Source organism: Neoarius graeffei, chromosome 6 (assembly GCF_027579695.1).
Source record: "Neoarius graeffei isolate fNeoGra1 chromosome 6, fNeoGra1.pri, whole genome shotgun sequence".
Classification (NCBI taxonomy): domain Eukaryota; kingdom Metazoa; phylum Chordata; class Actinopteri; order Siluriformes; family Ariidae; genus Neoarius; species Neoarius graeffei.
This window is the reverse complement of record NC_083574.1, coordinates 72,747,027-72,751,991: the sequence shown is the minus strand read 5'-3', so window position 1 is coordinate 72,751,991 and position 4,965 is coordinate 72,747,027. Positions and strand designations below refer to the sequence as shown.

Sequence of the window (4,965 nt, the reverse complement as noted above, 5' to 3'; positions counted from 1 at the left end):
CCTCACTTACGAACTTCCGAATTATGTTTGAGTGTTTGATTAAACCCTTTAGTGCATAAGATGGGTCTAAATAGACCCGGCAGAGTTTAAAATTTTCTATATCTTTATCATAATACATTTTTTTTGCTCAATACTCCATTAATTCCTCAATTGACTTGTTTATGTCCCTTAGAAAGCTTCATTTCATTTTTGGCATCATTGCATTTTACGTAAAACTACCTTTTTTGTTAATACCCCTTTAATGCATAACATGGGTCTAAAAAGACCCGTATTCATTTTCTATGCAATTTCACCAAAGGCTTAGTTTTTCTTAGCTATAGTGTAAAATGATCTTGATTCCTCATGCAATAATGCATCTTTTTATGATTTATGGAGTATTTATTCCCAGCACCAATACTTAATTTTCATACTTTATGGTTACTCTTTGAAGTAGAAGACATTTTACATAATTCTGTATTATTTAGACACATGGATCTAAAAAGACCCGCTTTCATTTTCTATGTAATACTGTTCAAGGATCAGTTCTTTGCAGTATTTTCTTTGGCAAAAATGTATAGCAGTCCCAGCATTTTTCTGTCTACCTAGAAGACCCACATAGGGGCCATTTGGCCCGACCGCTTTTCCCCAATACACTAATCACTCATTTTGTTATGGTAATGAGGCTGTTAGTGGCAGTGTGTGGGGTGAGGAGGTCACATTTCACACACTTCACACTTCAGTGGTGAAGTCATGTTGGCTACTTCTGTGTGAATGTGAGAATGAGGAATAAAAACACATTCTATTCTAAAATGTGAACATGTGAATGTCCCATGTGACCATAACGACTCATGTGACTGCAACCAGACAATTGTTTGATGGATAAATAACTCAGTGCACATGGACTATCGCTTCAGTTCCCTCAATAATTTTGTGGTGAAAGAAGCTCCTCTCCAAGGAACGAAGATGCAGAGATTCAACATTCAACAGGCATTGTAAGATTTCATTTCTAAGCTGTAAGGTAACTAACAGCCACATTTCCATAACAAAATGAATGTCTACAGGGAGGACTTGGGGCCAATTGGCCCTCTTGTGGGTTTTCTAGGTAAAAAGGCCAAATGGCCCCTGTCTGGGACTTCTAAATCATTCAAAATTACAATTATTTCATATCTGACTTATGATATTTAAATTATTTAAAAGTATAAAACAATACATTGATTCGGAGCATTGCATGAAAAGAGTTTATTCAAAGACTTACTGTAACAAGAACTTATTTTCTGAATGACATATTCAGAAATAATTCTGAATGAATCTAATTCTGATTCTATAATTCTGAATGAATTCTGAATGTTTTACATAAAACATGTAAAACAGTAAAATGACTGTGACTGAGATTGTAAAATATGAATACTAAACAGTAAATTGATAATGTCAGTGAACCACTATAAAACGGACCTGGTATGTAAATACACTAAGTAAAACTGCATATAATCATGGGAAAAGGTCAGTATTGACCTACATTGTTACAGCTTTCTCAGTTCTTGCACATTTCACAAATCACCTGAGTGAATTTGTGTTCTTTGCACACAGGCCGTGCACATCGGGAGCATGAGTGAGACACTTTTTTTGTCTCGCGCATAGGGACACAGGCTGCACCTCTTTCTCTTACTCTGCAAGACACGGTTTGGCTCCTGTGGCTGGATGAACTGCCTCTGTAAGCCACACATCTCCATTGCCTGAATGACATGCTTCTGCAGATGGAGACTGGTCTCCAGTCGCCTCCTCATGTGAGGCATGATTAGCTCTTGAGCCAATTCCTTGATGAAGAGGCGCCGGGCATTTGGCACACCACCCATATAATCAGGGTGATGTGCTGTAAAAACAGTGAATGCATTCAGAGCAGCAACATCGACCACATTTTGCCAGAGCACCATAGGCCACCTCCTTGTTCGCCGCTTTGATGTGTATGTTTGGACCATTTGGTCCATGAGATCCACGCCTCCTTTGGTTTTATTGTAGTACTGTATGACCTCTGGCATGTCATTTTGGAGTTTTGAAGTTCTGATTCTTCACAATCAACAGGTCAACAGTGATCAACAGTGGTCCGCAGTATTTGTGTTCCTGACTGGAAACAGTTGCAAATATATTTTAGTTCCTAATGTGAGTCACTTTAGATCCATGTCTGCAATAATAGATCAATTATTTGTCTGTGCTTGTTTATAATATATAAAATAAATAATAGTGTTGTACATAGAAAACTACCTAATTTATGACATTTTAATCCATTTCCTATTTAAAATATAATAATTGTGGAAGTTGTAACTGGAAAAAAACAACAACAACTTACATTTCCATTATAAATGAATGCGGGTCTTTTTAGACCCATGTCTAGAAATTAGTGTAGTAATTCCAAATCCATGTAGAAAAATAAAAAATCACTTTCCTTACATTAAGGAGTACCTAAATAATTACTTTTATAAGTATAATGGGATTAATTGTATTGGTTTTAGAAGTTGTGAGAGTGAATATAACATTAATGCTTGGAATTACATTGGAAATGAATGCGGGTCTATTTAGACCCATGTTATGCATTAGTGGGAGTTCGATAGCTTATGCATCAAAGTGTTAAAATGCTCCACTAAGCCACCCATTTGTGGGTGATAGACAATGGTGCGGATAGACTTAATCCCCAATAACCCATACAGTTCACATAGCGTGCATGACATAAATGCAGTGCTTTGGTCTGTCAGGATTTCTTTAGGAATCCCAACCCGGGAGATTTATGGAAAAGCACTTGGTGTAGTGGTTAGCACAGTCACCTCACAGCAAGAAGGTTCCGGGTTCGAACCCAGCAGCCAGCGAGGGCCTTTCTGTGTGGAGTTTGCATGTTCTCCCTGTGGGTGTGCTCTGGTTTTCCCCACAATCCAAAGACATGCAGTTAGGTTGATGTAGGGTGGCCTTGGGCTGAGGTGCCCTTGACTGTTCCCTGGGCACTCTGGTGTGGCTGCCCACTGCTATGAGTGTGTGTGCGCGTGTGTTCACTGCTTCAGATGGGTTAAATGCAGAGGATGAATTTCACTGTGCTTGAAAGTGTGCATGTGATAAATAAAGGTTTCTTCTTCCACAATACTGCATCCTGAGATATTGCAAAGAGACACTGCTTCCAGATATCATGTTGCATAGTCCACCAGAACTAAAATAAAGCAATATCCCCATGCTGACTGATCTAATGATCCAATGAGATCCATTCCGATTCTTTCAAAAGGGGTCTTGATCAAAGGGAGAGGGCGCAAAGGCACTTTTGGAGTGGCCGCGGGATTTACTAATTGGCATTCACGGCGTACCGCACACCACCGATGGACATTCCCATGAATCCCTGGCCAATCAGTCCCCAAAATCAGCAAGTGGGTGAGACGAGGATTATCCATCGCCTTTACACTATGCTTTTCTCCCCAAAATAGAATGTGGACAGACACTAAAGGGTAGTTGTGAACATCCCCGTGCACACACAATACCTTCACCACTTGTGGTCTCCCCAATGCCTCACCTTGGACCAGGCTTTGGTGGATTGAGGTCTGGTTACAGCTGAAATCCACCAAGGCCTGATACATATCCCCTTGTACACTTACTGGTATGCAATACACTCCAGCCTGATCAAGGGTGGTTTCTGGTGCATCGGGGACCTGGACCACCATGCCCACCTCCATCGCAGAGCACTGATTTTGGAGATGTCCTGGCTCCCTGCAGCGCCAGCACATCAGCCCAGGCTCTCCCTCTGCACTTGCGTTATGGACATCACTCACCTGGGGGGGAGAAGACACAGACAAGGAAGGGGAAAATGGGAGGACACAACGAGTGCATCGGGCCGGCTGGGGGGGAGCCGGCCCCCACCTCCATGGTGGGGGAACAGAGTGAGGAAGGGAAGCAGAGGAAGAGGGAGAGAGAGAGAGAGAGAGAGAGAGAGAGGAAAGAGGAGAAAGGGAAGCATGTCGTCCTGCCGTTGGAACCGATGGCTTGATCCAACAATGCCAGGCAATGACACTGGACCCACTCTGCTGTTCTTTCCGGAAGTCACACAATGAACTGTTCCAGTGTCACCAGGTCAATAATTTCCTCAGTGTCATGGTCATCTACCCTCAGCCACCACCGCCAGGCATCCCGGAATTGTTGGCTGAACACGAACGGCCAGCCAACCTCCTCCAAGCGCAGCACATGGAAGCGGTGATGCTGTTGTTCCGGGGAGCTGCCGACACGCTGGAGAATGGCTCTCTTTAAGTCTGCATATATGAGCTAGCTGTCGTCAGGGAGCTACAGTGTGGTGAGCTGCACCTTGCCGGTCAGCAGGGGAAGCAGGCGCGCTGCTCGACCGGCCAACCCCACACCTTGGCTGCTTGCTCAAAGAGCATGAGGAAGGCTTCTGGATCGTCGTGCAGACCCATCTTTGTTAGGGTGAGGTGGAGAGATTCCGCTGCTGTGGCAGTTGAGGACCCCGCCAAAGCGAGCAGGTGCTGGAATGCCTGGCAGTCTTCTTGTTGGGCCAGCATCAAGGCTTCAAAACGTTGTTCCTGCTCCTTTCAGAGGGTGATCAGTGCTTGATGCTGGTTCTGCTGTGCCATGGTGAGGGCATGAATGAGGCCTTTGAAGGGTGAGGACTCCATGGAGGGGCACCCTTCTGCACTCCCAGGTTTTGGCACCATTGTAGAAGCTGCCCGGATGTGGGTGGAGCACAGAAGTATGGCAGGCTGTTGTTAGCGTTTGGATACACTTTTTTATTCTGCTTTTCAGCACCACTTTCCAAACTGGGACAGTCACACTCACACACGCACACACTGTCATGTTCTGGTCCCAAAACCCACCGGTCCTCTGCCCTCTCACTCCTTTTATACAGCACCATCACTGCAAGAGACACACGGACACATTGACAACAGGTGTAGTGATTTGGCCACTCACCTTCCCCGACTCCACCCTCCATTCACAAACCGACGCTCG

At 44.1% G+C, this 4,965-nt stretch overlaps 1 long non-coding RNA gene across 1 annotated transcript; it reads right to left on the bottom strand.

Annotated features, from left to right (window-relative positions):
- Positions 1–1,814: 1,814 nt before the first annotated feature.
- Positions 1,815–2,353, bottom strand: LOC132887512 (uncharacterized). Its single transcript, XR_009654840.1, has 2 exons — positions 2,324–2,353; positions 1,815–2,101 (listed from the first exon to the last, which is right to left on the bottom strand). It is a non-coding gene; the product is annotated as an uncharacterized LOC132887512 (long non-coding RNA).
- Positions 2,354–4,965: the final 2,612 nt, after the last annotated feature.